The sequence below is a fragment of the Dermacentor andersoni genome, chromosome 5, assembly GCF_023375885.2.
Source record: "Dermacentor andersoni chromosome 5, qqDerAnde1_hic_scaffold, whole genome shotgun sequence".
NCBI classification, from domain to species: domain Eukaryota; kingdom Metazoa; phylum Arthropoda; class Arachnida; order Ixodida; family Ixodidae; genus Dermacentor; species Dermacentor andersoni.
This window is the reverse complement of record NC_092818.1, coordinates 126220932-126235778: the sequence shown is the minus strand read 5'-3', so window position 1 is coordinate 126235778 and position 14847 is coordinate 126220932. Positions and strand designations below refer to the sequence as shown.

The window sequence follows — 14847 nt, the reverse complement described above, 5'->3', positions numbered from 1 at the left end:
TTAGGGGGGATGGGGATTAATTCCGTAAGTGTCCGCCTTGGGGACATGTCCATTTTGTGTGCTGCTGAAGTGCTGATTGGCTGGGAGCGCCTGTATCCTTCTGACGTGCACCCCAGCTCAGCCAATTAGAACTTCAGCAGCAAACAAAATGGACATGTTCCCTAGGGGGACACTTACAGAATACCCCCTCCCCCATCCCCGGTATTAGTAGTCAATCAGCTCTAGAATCCACATCTCTCCAGCAAGAGCCGGAAACCCGGTATCCACTTGAAGTTCTATCGTTATCGTTACTGAATGCAGGCGCTCCATTTTAACAGAGTACAATTTTCAACTAAATGTGTGTGTGTGGGGGGGGGGGGGGGTGGAGGTTCTCTTTAGGAGTGCGTGGCAACGCAACTTAGAGAAACATTATCCATTGGCGCATTTCTACAGCAGCCATATTTTTGTTGTCAATGACTGCTTCGCTATCGGAGAAAGACACATCACTTGTGATGTTGTGTAGACGAAATGTAAGCTAGCTGCGGAGGCGTCTATCCATTTTTTTTTCAAATGAACTCGAAGAAACAAAACACATAAACAATTTGCATAACTTGCGACGTAATGTGACTTAAAGAACAACTTCACTATGCCTGCATTTCTTTCTGTACGAGTGAATCGATGCTCCTTCACTTATTCTATTCAGAAACGGACTTGTATTATTAGGCTTTGAGATTGAGTGTTTCTTATTTTATTTCTTTTATTTCAGAAAATGGAAACATTTATGTATTTTATGACACGCTTACCCTGCGGTGAGAGACCAATGTGCCAGACAACTATGGTGCTGCTACATATCACGCTGGCAAAGTCGTCAACATTTCCTGTTTCTCCACTAGAACGCATCTTTCGTCGCGTAAGGTCAGTTATTTGTGCATTCCCCACTTACGTTTGTATATTGAAGGTGACATCCGGCTTCGCATCCATCTCCATAATATGCCCGTTTCCTGTTTTCTAGCGCCGATCTATTCAAAATCTGCCTTTCTACCTCACGGTAGAGGTCACTGACCTTAGCGCTGGTCCAGTGCATACGTCTTCTCTGCAATGAATAATGAAGGGTGGTAAGCTGCATGCCAAAAAATAGGAGTAGTCCAGGAGGCCATATGTAGCCACGCTGTAAAGAAGTACTTTCTGAAGAACTATACATACTGAAGCTAAGTAACACCGAAACTGACAGTACGATTAGTTTTTTTAGATTTGCAGATATAGATAAGAAAGTCAGCACACTTCACCGATTTCACCAGTTTTCAGCTCATCTGACTCAGCCTGTCAAAGCGGTCACTGCCGTATAATTATCAAGAACAGATTCTTTGCGGTGCGCCACGACGTCCTTTGTACACTTGTAGAAGCGTACAAATTGCATGTATAGGTGCCACAATCCTCATAATCTCAAAAACATTTCAACTAAGAATCCCCCTAATCTTGAAAGCCTTTCATCTTCTCGTTTAACATTCTGACCACTAGATGCTTAAGAAATTTGCACATACTGATTCAATAGCGCGCTCCTTATTCGTAGGGGCAATCCTGTAGTTCTGGAGGAACCACGTAATTGCGAGATGAAACAAAAACACCATTGGTAGAGCTATCTCTTATAGGGATCACATTGAAAAGCGTCTCGTATAATAAAGTGATACAGAAAAAAAATGCATCGTCAAATCACGATAGTGAACTTATTGTCGAAGGCCCTTGGTCAATCACAAACAATACGTAGGAACGAAAGCCTTTGTTGAGTTGGCCACACAGGGGTCTTGCTACAGGGTGAGGATGAGGTACACATCCTATAAGTTTGTTTCATGTTTTGCCCTAACAGTGATCCCCGAAGTAATCAACAGAAGTCGAACAAGAAACCTATCGGGCAGGAGCAAGTGCTACTTAAATGTCGGCTCCAGGGTAGCGTATCGTACTGCTGCCGTATCGTACTGCTGTTTATCGAAGCTCGATCGACGTTACTATTGGGTAGCGTGGCTTTGTCGGCGGGCTGCAGGCATCCGGTAGACCATGGCGACCAGGCAAGGACGAGACGATTTCTAGTGCGAAACTTGCGCGGTTTATTCAAAGGTTGGTGAAAGATGATAAGAAGAGAATGAAGTGAGGAAAAGTACATTTCGTAGCCCCTTAAATAGGCTGTCTACAATCGTAGGAGGGACCTTGCTCCCGTCGACGTCACGTGGCAGGCACAGAGTCTGGTTTGTGGATGGGCGTCCCGCCTCCGTATATACCAAGCCGCAGGTCCGCAGACGTTTTTCCTTTCTTCAGGGCGACGTTGGTTCGCGGAAAGGGCGTTCCGCCACCGTAGATACCAAGCCTGCAGCAAGGAATGAGCGTCCCGCCTCCGGATATACCAAACCGCAGGTCTGGGAATGTAGACGCGTTTTTCCTTTCTTCTAGGTGACGTTGGTTCGCGGAAAGGGCGTATAGTTGCGGAAGGGCGACTGATCCATTCTCGCAGTTGACGTATTTGCGAGCGCGCCTCTGCAGGTGGCAGTCCGTGGTCCTGGGAATAGTAGACAGCCGAACCCTTCTCTTTCGCGCGTTTCTGGTTCGCGGAAATTCTCCTGCAAAGCTTGACAGTTCGAGGAAAGGGTCCCTCTAAAGTCGCACACACACAAAAGGGCCTGTAAACACTGCGGGGCGGCCGCCAGACTGGCATACACTCGAGACAACCATGGCGAATTAGGAAGTCACACTTCGTTTCGATGAGGCATGGTGAGCGAGAGTCATTTTTGCACGAGGTGCTAGACGCCAACCGTAACAAGCCTTGTATACGCCTCGTTCGACCATTCTTGATCATTTCTAACCTACACCGAGTTGGTACAACGATATGAAATTGGCATCGGAGCCCGCCCGAATTAGTTGTCTGTGGTAAACAGTAACGGAAATTGCTTTAGAGAAGATGGGTGGGGGAGGTCCGGTACTGTATACGTTCGGTTCTAATCACTAGCTACGTTCACACGGACCGTATAAAACCGGGTCGACTTGCTTTGTCCCACTAAAAACCGGCCGTTAGGTTCACGTAAACGCTAGTGAATCAGGCCGAGCGAGCCTCGAGGCGAGTGCGGTCAAGACGCCTGCAAGGCGTGCATAGAAACCGCTTGGCTAGATGCGCGTAAACGCTGTCGCGTGGGCCTAGGCCAGCTCGACTTCTGACTCGACCCGCTCACATCGAGTTCATGTAAACGAAGCTGCTGTGGCGCGTCAGATAAACTCTGTTTGGACCACGTGGCTCCGAGTTTGTCGACTGCCCAAGCGATGGTGACGTCCTGGGGATATTTTGCCAACGAAATTGATGGTGCACCGGGATTCTTGCGTTGTTACTCGGCTCGTTTTCATAGCGCAGAACGAGCATTTGGGCCTTCCTGCATAGTGTCTCTGGTTCTTGTTTTCTTGAAAATTTGGCACCCGCTTTGAATTTTTACGAAAATTTCTTCCAGCAAAGTTTGCATCATTTCATTAATATCGTATGCTCTTTTTTAATTACCATGTTATATGCTCCTGCCTGCATTCTTTATTAGTGCAGCTAATAATGCTATCAATGCGGCTGCTAATAATGCACTTACAGCGGAATCTCCAGGAAGCTGCTTTAAGGCATACGCAATCACGTCATGTAGCGACCATGTACAAATTTAACATGCCAGAGTAGAGATGCGGCGTCAAGCTTAAACGTGTAGCGGCAAATTAACTACAACAGTGAGCATTTAACTATCAAATAATAATAGTTGAATTGTGTCCAAATTTGACGATGTGCATTTGCAAGGTCTCACGGCTCATAGACATTAAAAGTGTTTCATTTTGCACAGACATTGGTTGGTGCTGGCATTCGTGATCAAGCTATGTGCAGACAATGCCGTCGAATAGTTCCTATTCACAGTGTGACCCTCACAGCCAGAAATAACAAGTGATTCGGACTCACTTTTTAGTTTCACGTAAGAGTAGACCACGTAGCCGTAACTCATTCTGCTGATTTTTGCCGACACTGTCGAGCAGTAGGGGTAATAATACATCAATCTTTCAACGTTCCGCTATCTACAGAAGCACGATGTATCGCTTTTCTGGCTAACCTCGTAGCCTACACAGGCATTCACGACATCTGCACGATATTATGAACTGCAAAACGAAGCATCGTTTTCTCTATGCAACGTGCGAGCACAGCACGTGTGGGGACACGGGCCACTTTACAGTGAAAAAACAGGGCACACATGCAGGGACATAACATACCGTACTGGACGGCGCTTTTGCCAAGCCGTGTTTTTTCCAAGTAGCTCCTACCAACGAAGAATCACCGGCTTAAAGTCGAGGTCACCGACTCATATTCCATGCAATGTTGAAGTTGAGTGGTATATGTGCTGTTCATTCACATGAGCGCTGACGAATAACCGTGCTTGCTAAACTAGTGCATACCGCAGGCGCCACCTGCATACTGCTACTCCGTGCAGTCGACCTGCCTGCAATGTTAGCATACCTAACCAGCGCAGGATGTGTGCGCGACGCCGCTTTTGACGTTCCGCAACGCAAAGGAAACAATACATTGCTTCGATTGTGTGACGGTTAAAAAAAACAATGGGCTCTCTCACTGTTGAGTGACGGTCTACGTTTTTTAGTTCTCAGCGTCTCGAGATGATTATTACTTTTCTGAGATTCCCGGTTGCTTTCGTTATTTAAATGCGTAAGCATTTCATGCCTACCCAACGAGGAAACCAGTTCGTCCGTCCTTCCGTCCGTCACGTCAGACGATCGCTTTAAACATAGGGTCTACCGCAGCGAGCGAATTGACTTTCGTGCTGCGGTGGATGAGCAAGTGGAACAATGCTTACGCATACCTAGACAACTCTCGACGAGTTTCTGCTTTGACGTGCCGCGGCATCGTGTGAAAACGTCATAGCAATTCCTTTTTCACGCGTGTTTTGAAGGAGCGTCTGTTAGCATTGAACCAAAATAATCCTGTGTATTCTAACTTTTTTTTTTTGTACGGAGATTGCCGGATATGGGCAAGTTTAGGCAGGTTGTCCCCTCATATTCCACCGCTTTTCTTCAAATAAAAAGAACAGAAAAACGAGAATACTGGTTCGCAAGTGTGTATGCTTAGTTAAACCTGTTATTAGTGTTGAAATAATTGTTACAGATTCCCACTCTAACGGAGAGGGCGTGGTGGAGTTACACTTTCACAAGCCCAGACAGGTTCCTGGAGTGAGAAAGTCACCCAAAATGTCAAGTCCCCGATTTTGAAAGAAGACCTCAGAACTGATGTAGGCGCATGGTTGCTAGTACTAATGGTGGCGCATAGTGAGCCTAGGCTTACAAAAACAAGAACAGGCGGAAATATTAAGGTTGTCTTTTTCTTGGTCATGAAACGGGCATACTAAACTGCTAGTCACGTGCATGTTGTGAAGGCTTAATGCTACTCGGCATTCAAAAAAGGCATTGCCTCTAATGCGCAATTTTCTTTCAAGCAAGTGGATCTTTATGGACACTAGCAACAAAAAAACATCAGTACAAACGGTGACACATGGTACTCCACATGAAAGCGTAGAATAACGATTCACAGCGATGAAGTTGTTGTTGTTGTTGTTTCAAAACATGGCTTACTCTACTCAACGCAGTAATGGCACAGTTGTCTCGTAATCTTCAAGCGAACATTTGTTGCTCGATATATGCAGCCAACATTCGCATTTGTAGATCGGGACAAACGATTGAAATCCTACAAGGAACGTTGCAAGTGGCGCTTAACGAAGTAAATGAGTTCCCTCAAGAACGGGGCATAGTTTATGAGCGGAAAATACAGCTATGTTATCATTCAGACTGTTTTTGAGTTGTTCTTTCATCCACTTTAATTTCCAATAATATATCATATCTTTAATTCAGTTAATAAGTACAAGTAATTTCCCCTATGCTGTCCTTGGTGTTCTTGTTTGTTGGTTTCTTAAGATATGACTAGTAAAAATCGGGCCCTTGGCTTCCTTTCTTCTCGTTGATTCACACTAAGGCGTATTAAGGATTTTCACACCTGTTTTGATGGCCTTCTGTTGGGAACAGTCAAAACCCATCGCCTTTGTGGAATTATTCTCGATCAGCGCTTGGTATGGCTCCAACACTTGGAAGCTATGGGAAAAAAAAGTGAGCAGTATTATCCGTATTCTGAGATATCTGGCTGGAGTGCGATGGGAAAAGTCCACGAATAACCCGTTTAAGCTTCACGCTACTTTAGTACGATCAGCTTTAGGACATTTGTAATGATGACATGTGTGCAATCCAGACATCAGTATCATTGTTGAAAGATCACACGGATTTCATGCACGCCTCGTAATAATGTATAGGGAACCATGATAAATGGCTTGCGTTTCTTGTCTACTAAAGCTTCTTGTTTTCCTCCAATAAAGTTCAGTCGAAAGTTGTACCGTTTGGTATGTCTCTTTCTTCTCCTTTCTTGTGTTTCGTGAAGTTAACGCTGCTTGCTTAGTGTAAAGCAACTAGCCCAAATTTCCGTTCTGTTCAGTTTTAGGATAACCATTGCTCTGTGTCATGAGCTGTACGTGCTGCAGTCGCAAACGAAAGACGACAACGATGATGACAGCGAATACACGAGCGGAATCGCGCAACGGCACAGAAAAATAAAGGGGTGAACAACAACTACAACAACAACAACAAAAAAGAACTGTCTGAGAACCACGTGGCGCGAGCATGCAATGGCAAAAGCGGCGCCATTCGGACAGGGGAAGACGAGGGAAGAAGGCAGTAGAGGCGGAACAGGTAGCCTGTGAGAAGATGGGCCTTTGCCTAGTGCTTCTGAGCTTACGGCACAGCGTCTAAAGCTACCATACGTCTGCGGCGCGTCCAGCGTAGCACAGACCACAGCCTCTATGCTCTTAGCATTGCTTCCTTCCTAGCTTGCGTTCCTGTCCTGTCTTGCCACGTCGTCTCGTCGCCCGGCTCTGGCTAGAGTACCTCGGCAGCAGCCCACTCGACGTCTGTATCACGCCGGCCACGACCAGACTAATTATTCACAGACTAATTATTCACTCTCTTCCTAGAGGTGTTCCTAATTCATGTTTGGTTCAAGTTGTATGTCACTGAAGCCTTATAAAACGCGCTTGTGGGCGCGTGACAGAGAGCGTACGATTTCGTATTTTCAGTCACACTGGCCATCGCAGAAGCACGAAAGCCTCCAGTCACTCTGTTGAGAGAGAAAAAGATATTACGGCATTCTTTTTTGTATATTTACTCAGTATCGACGCCACAAGCTCTCGGAAACCCGCCGTGGTTGCTCAGTGGCTATGGTGTTGGGCTGCTGAGCACGAGGTCGCGGGATCGAATCCCGGCCATGGCGGCCGCATTTCGATGGGCGCGAAATGCGAAAACACCCATGTACTTATATTTAGGTGCACGTTAAAGATCCCCAGGTGGTCGAAATTTCCGGAGTCCTCCACTACGGCGTGCCTTATAATCAGAAAGTGGTTTTGGCACGTAAAACCCCATAATTAAAAAGCTCTCGGAAGTGTTTACACTGAGAAATTGATGTAATTACATTCACAGCTGGTTTAGTACGAATTAATCGCCCCGTTTTCAACCTAATTACATTCACAGCTGGTTGAGTACGAATTAATCGCCCCGTTTTCCAACATAATGATGAACCACTGCCCTGATGGATGCATCCAGAGCTGCGAGCCTTTGTAGACGTCCTGGAAATGAAGAAAGACTGTGAAGCTTCATCAATTGAGACGGCGCAATTACTGTTGTTTCCAATGTACAACCAACATGTCGGCGCCAGACAAATGTATGCACAGGTGACTCATGCATCCAACGAGGTTCAGCGAGTGCGTTTGCTATACCGACATTAAGGGTAAAACGCATGCTTAAACTCGGTCGTGTTGCCACGCCAATGACGACAGAGCTGCACGCGATTTTTTAAGCGACAAGGTTTATTGTGGCTAGCCAGGCTTCCAGATAAATAGATAGTTTGCGCAGATTCGCAGTCTGGACTTGAGCTGCTTTGCAACGTTAAGGCGAAAAAAAGGTCGGAGTAAAATAGTGGGGAAAATTGCTGAGCTCTGACAAACTATGCGGGAACTGGTGGTCACAAAAGTGCATTTCAGGGAGTTTCAAGTCATACCGGCATAGTTGGAACGTACGAGCGGACAGATTGCCCGAACGCGCTCACGAAGATGGAGAATAACGCACCATTCCACTGTTCAACAACGAGGCTAGAATCATATTACGAAAACTCTCAGCGAGGAGATTATCTGCGGCATAGTTGCATAAATTAAGTGTCCAAAAAATTAGTTTTGTATAACGTAGACCCTTAGCTCAAGTTAGGTGTACATGTGAGGATACCGCAAACTGTACTGCTTCCAACGTACTGCTTCGAACGTCTCCAGTTAAAACCCATTTAATCCGGCTTACCAACCTACCTACCGACCTACCTAACCTTAGACTTTCGGGTGGATTCCACGGTTAAAAGTTTAATACGAATAAGTGCTACATACGTACATCTCTCGCAACTATTACTATGCCATTGCGCACGTAGCCAGAGCAAACAGCTTGTAAAGCCGAGTGGCGGCGTTGCGTTCACCGATGCGGGTCTGCTTTGTTAATATACTGACCTCTATGCACCAGGATGTCGGCATATTAAGGCCAGTGTCGGCGGCCAAAGCTTCATCTTCATCTGCATCAGGAAGTATCACACCGATGGCTTCACACTGTTCATCGAGTTGGACAAGCCTCCAAGTTTTAGACTATTCACTATAGAAACACATTTACAAAGTAACTCGGGGTGACGCCGGGACATGAAGCGATTTTATGCTGTCGTGCCGGCAACAAGGGTTGACATTACCAAAGATTTTATCTTTTTGTGCGCGCGCCCATGTGTGTGTTGGGAGAGAGAGAGAGAGAGAGAAACGTATGCAGTTTCTCCCAAAGCGAGAATCAGTGGCTGCGATAGTTAGGGTAATATGACGTGTCACATGCATAAAATGCGACAACTCCACTACCGTCCGCGTTTTGTCTGTTTAATCACAAAAGTGGAGAAATTATCCTGCGAAATCAGCTTATCTCCGGATAGGAATGTACGAAAATCCTGCGAGGCAGCAGACAGAAGAAGAGCGAAGTCGCGATGAGCAATGACGTAATGCGAATGCGGTCGAGTGTGAACAGCTGCACAAACAAACGTCGACACGGAGCTGGTTGTACAACAACTAGCACGAAATGTGCACACGACACTCCGGCGCCTAAACACGAACACATGGGCAACGTGAGCACGAGATGCAAGTAAACGTATCACCGGACAACGCCAAAGGTTTTGTTTCAGTATATTTGACACAGGGACTCGGGCTTTATTCGAGCTTAGTACACCTTGCCGGGTACTGGCTGGAAATTGCTCGCAACGAATTACAGGCTCCTCCATATCGACATAAAGTCTGGTGCTACTAAAAACGCCCGTAAGTGTAGCACAACGTTTGTCTCCTTACGTGACATGCAAGACAGTACTGCTCACGTTTTCATTGACGCGCAACGTTCATTGACGCGTTCATCGACGCGCAACGACTTATCAGCACTAAGAGGTTTCTTGCGTTCCGTAAAGTGAACCATCATCCTCGTAAGTAAGAAGTAACCGCTGACAGACCGTGGTGGGTGCAGTAATTATAAAACATTATGTTCCAGAAAAAAATAGTCGCTGCCACCTCACGCGTTTCCTTTTATGCCATGCATTTTCCGAGGGGCTGGCGTTGCAAAAGCTCCAATGGGAGAGCTGAGAACAAACTTGTTCTGACAGAGCGGAGCATGAGCAAGTTGTCTGCAAGAGTTTTCCACTAGTGCCTGAGCACTTTTTTTCTCGACATAGAACATATGCAGTGCACAACCTTAGAAAGACAAAAACGCTCGCAAGCGATTGCCAGGAAATATTTTTGTGTGCTGTTGCAGCGTACAAGAGGCACTGAAAACTTCAGTACAGGTGCTGTTCGGTAACGCGGTGATAGATTTTTTTTTTTGGCAAGCGAAATTACTCATGCCTCACAGAAAGCAGTGAGCTTACATCGTAACGAATATTGGTGTGGTGGGACCACTGCCAAAAAATATGGATCCCAACCTACACGAAAACAGGCGAAAAGCTAGGGCCGAATACGTTGAGAGAATGCTAGCCCAGCTAGACAATACAGTATACACGGACGCCGCCGTATATCCACACGGAAGAGAACGCGTGGCCGCGACGGTAGTGGTTAACAAGGAAGTAAACCCGATCACGTATGCCACGGCAAAGGTCGCTGGCACAGCGGAGGCCGAGGAGATTGCCGTATCGCTGGCGGCAGCGGAAGGTTATAGAACAGGCCGATCTCTCAACATACTGACGGACTCAAAAGAGGCGGGCAGGAACTACACGAGGGGCAGAATCAGCAAAACCGCCCTCAGAATACTCAGCGGAGCCACCTCCGCCGAGAAGGAAAAGCCCAGGCACAAACTAATCTGGATCCCGGGTCACGTAGGCATAGGGGGGAACGAAAGGGCAGACAGCCTAGCTCGAGGCGAAGCGTTCCGAGCAGGACGGTCTAATGCCCCGGAGACCCACCTACAGGCTTGCGAGGGGGGATACGCAGAGACCCTGAACTTATATAGAGGAACTAGAATTAGATATCCGCCACCACACAAAGCCCTCACAATGGAGGAGGCGACCAGCTGGCGCAGACTACAAACAAACTCCTTCCCCAACTTACACGTGCTGAATAAGATGTTTCCGACACAATACAGGGCCACCTGCCCTTGGTGCGGTGCCACACCTACACTCTACCACATCACCTGGGAGTGCGAACGCAACAAAGCATTCCACAAACACGAACACCCGAGTGCGGAGCAATGGGAGAGTCGGCTCACCAGCAGCGAGCTCACGGCCCAAAGGGCCCTAGTGCAGCACGCGAGCGATGCAGCACGACTCAGTGGAGCCTTGGAATAGGGGCCCACCCTTGCTGAAGAGAAGTCTCAAGTCGCCAGCGCCAAGAAGATGAAGACGACGGAGACCTCGTAACCGCGAAACTCTTAAAAGACGCAATAAAAGTTTTCACTCACTCACTCACTCTCGACATAGAACATATGCAGTGTACAACCTTAGAAAGACAAAAACGCTCGCAAGCGATTGCCAGGAAATATTTTTGTGTGCTGTTGCAGCGTACAAGAGGCACTGAAAACTTCAGTACAGGTGCTGTTCGGTAACGCGGTGACCCATTTTTTTTTTTTTTTGCAAGCGAAATTACTCATGCCTCACAGAAAGCAGTGAGCTTTCATCGTAACGAATATTGGCGTGGTGAAAGTAAGAAACTTTTGGTCCGTCGTTTGAGAGCCTGGAGGTAGCTCCTGCAATGCGTCCTGCTGTTTACGCAAAACTGGTTTACATCTGAACACAGTGGAACATGTGCGACGCAGGGAAGCCGCATGGTCGTGTTGACTGAGCAGACGGCTGTCAGCGAAGCCAAGTTGCCCCTGCGCATCAATAACTCTATGCACAAATGAATGTACTATCGAGATGAACCTAGCAGCTGCTGAGTACTTCGCTCAAAAAGTTATGAATTTTGTTTCCAGTGATTAAAATAGACCCGTCCATATATGTTTACGATTTAAGCGTTAAAAGCTCAGTGCAAGCTGCATATACTGCGATAATAATGAAAGCATAACTATTTGCGCCGTAATTGTCTCAGCACAGCAAAGTTGTTATAATTATCCAGTCACATTATTTCCAGCCGATTGGCATTGCTTTGTTGAAGAAGTTTTCATACGAGATCTTGCAGTTTACTTCACCTCTAATGTACTCAAATTTCGCTTCGTCAAAGACATATCTTTTTTTCAGGTCATTCGCCACAGCTAAATTACCGAGATAGTACCGCGAACAAAATGACATAATAAGAAATAAAGGGTCACCAAAGCTAGCTCTAGCAGCTATATTTCAAGTAAGGCAAAGAGCCGCTGGAAAATTGGCGACACACGTAACACCTTCAAGAGGCAGGCACTTACAGAAAGGCAGTTTCCGAGTTGTTGCGCTTCTTTTCAAAGGCGTTGCAGAAGGATTCTTTCAAGATCTTGTTGTGAATATTGCTCTTTCGGTCAAGTATATCTTCACTGCTTGAGATGCACACCCGCCTCCGTCGGAGACGGAGCGGCACGGCGTGTGGTGAGGTACCACCGGCAGAGGCCCCGATTCCCCACAAACCCCGGGCCGGTAGCGCTTCTGAAACAACCTCGGGTGACCTTGCACGGGGCGGCCGTGGTTGGACCCCGTGGTTTAAAGAAAATAGATCGACAAGTTGAAACCAGCGGGCAGTAGAGAAGGGCCAGTGTTCGCCTTTTTGCTTCCTAGCAGAGGTTGCAGACTTCGCCGTGAAGCCACTGCAATCAAACTATAAAGAAATGACAAACAAATAATAAAGGTGTCAAGAAAAATCAGTGCTGCGCTTTAAACACTCTCGCATGACCCTTCCCTCACTTCAGAGGCGGACAGATAGACAGGGAGGAAAAAAAGAAAAAAAAAAGAAATGAAACTACCGGGTTACAGTGACGAGGCTAAGGCTGTGACATGAAGCGGAGAAAATTGAAAGAAAGGAAAAAAGAGAGAGAGAGAGAGGGAAAAAGCGGGATAAGAGGTAAGTGAAAAATAAACAACTGCCATGGGCGGCGCTTGTCGTACAATATGTTTGCTGATGTATGTTCACACTCCAAGAGGCGGTTTGCGAGCGCCGCAACTCTCACTCGCGCGGCACCAGCCCCTTATTTTTAGCACGCAGCCCAGAACCATTTCTTATTGCGCCGTTCGTCTCGCGTCATGCGTAGTGTATGTGTGTTTGTGTGTGCCCGTCGTCTCATTGGAAGGTTCCCAGGGCTGTTTAGGAGGCGCACAACAAGCAGCCTGTTTTCTCGGCACAGAGCAGGAGACCCACATTGAGTGGCTTGGCGGTCTCCAGCGAGACTGCAAGCCGCTCTTGAAGTTGGGCGCCATTGAAAAAAAAAAAGAAAAAAGAAGAGACAGTAAAAGTATAGGGAACTGTTTTTTGTCTGGCATCCGAGGCGCACTTAAAAGCAAGAGCATCCATCCGTCAACTTTCGAGTCCGTTGCGCATCGTCCACTTCACGGCCGAGTGCGTTGCCCAAACTGTCACTTCGCTGTGCCTGTAAAACTATGCCCAGAGCCATCGTTCATAGAACTTCGTACAAATGCTACTAGAGGGAATTCTGGCGCCAGTGTTCACAAGAGTAGTGAGCATGGGGGTTCAGTCCGCAAGGGAATGATTGCTAGTACATATTCGGTAGTCTGGGCCAGAAAAAAAAAAAAAAAATAGATGGTAGGCATATTCGGAATTTTCAAAACGAGTAAAGTAGTCTTTCCTATTCGATTTGTATTCCATTCGACAAGTCAGTATTCGAAATTGCCGAATAGTCGTTTCTGTTACAATATTATGTATAACAACATTCATTGGAGCCTCAAGGAAGCAAGACCTATGCCACCGAGGGCTGCTGAGGAAGTTACTTTTGCAGGAGTTGCAGTTCCTGCACAGAGGCACCAGTTCCTGAGCGAAACCTCGGAGCTAAATAAGTTCCGCTCAATAATGTTCAGTCATTAGATTCATTAGGTAAGAATGCTTCAATTTTTGAATATACGAATTTTGTGCGGTGAACTCTTTAAAACAATTTATTACTTGGCGAGCCTCACCATTCTTCCAATCCTTTGACAGCCTTAAGAACAATGTGCGGTGCTGTAGTGTTACACTTGTATATTTCCGCGTGTTTGTCGTGTGACGTGCTATAGCACGTCACACTTGATTCGCTTGCTTCGTTACTGCCATTGCCGGGGCCCACTAGATAACCAAAAGAACTTGTTCCTCAATTACAAACTCTTCGATTGACCAGACGACCAGTTGTGAACTGCAGAACCTGTGCATATTAAATAATGTGCGTAGGCCACCTTTTTACCTACCATACAGACTCCACGCAAACTTTGTATTTTACCTTGTGCAAAAATCAGACCATATTTGTTTATTTTTTCCATATTGCGAAGTCATTTTTCTTGAGTATTATTATTGAATTTTATTAGAAAATTTCACTATTCCACCACCCTTAAGAAAGGGAGAAAATACAAAAGTCGACAAGAAGCCCAACAGGCACCTAAAGAAATTTTTAGCGCTTCATAATGCGAATCATGCATTACCAATTCCCCCATAAGTATACCTTTCTCAGTTACTCATTAGCACATGAGAGTTAATCACCTCGTTATCAAAAACATTCGTGGACGTGGAAACCCTATGACGTTCAATCTATAGGGGAGGAGGTGGATATTTTGGCTGGATACTATCAAGTAAGCACAACGGCAGGTGTCCTTATGTATAGCAACGCTCTGCGACAACGTCTAGTTTGGCTCTCAATTATGCTTAATGAGACTGTAATGTGACTATAAGGATCTGGTCAAATCTTGAGCTGGTTCCCAATTGATGCGTTCACTTACTATGGGCATAGAAGCGGTTAATAAAATACAGACTATGAGAAATCTTACTCCCTTAAAAAAACGTCTCTGTAGTTATTACTTAGTTCCCACACTGTTCACTACCTTGGTATAGCAGCAGTTAGTAACGGTAGAGATAGTAACGTTACTGACAAAGCAAGGTAGTCACTATTACTAAGGGTCCCAGCTACCAGTTCCAAATGCAGTTAGCACCATCGTATACAAAGTTTATAGCACACAGCGCAGTATCAGATGAGCTCTAGCATATACCATAGTGAGTCCGATGTATGCGGATCCGCCGTCTTAGTTTAGCGGCTATTGCGCTGCGCTGCTAAGCACGAGGTAGTGGG

At 46.3% G+C, this 14847-nt stretch overlaps 1 protein-coding gene across 1 annotated transcript in view; it reads right to left on the bottom strand.

Moving 5' to 3' along the window:
* The window catches only part of LOC126531111 (cholinesterase-like), a 62111-nt gene extending 48315 nt beyond the window's left edge, over window positions 1-13796 (bottom strand). Inside the window, exon 1 of the mRNA XM_050178512.3 lies at window positions 12022-13796. The gene's annotated coding sequence lies outside the window, so the exon portion shown is untranslated. The remainder of the gene's footprint in view (window positions 1-12021) is intronic.
* Window positions 13797-14847: the final 1051 nt, after the last annotated feature.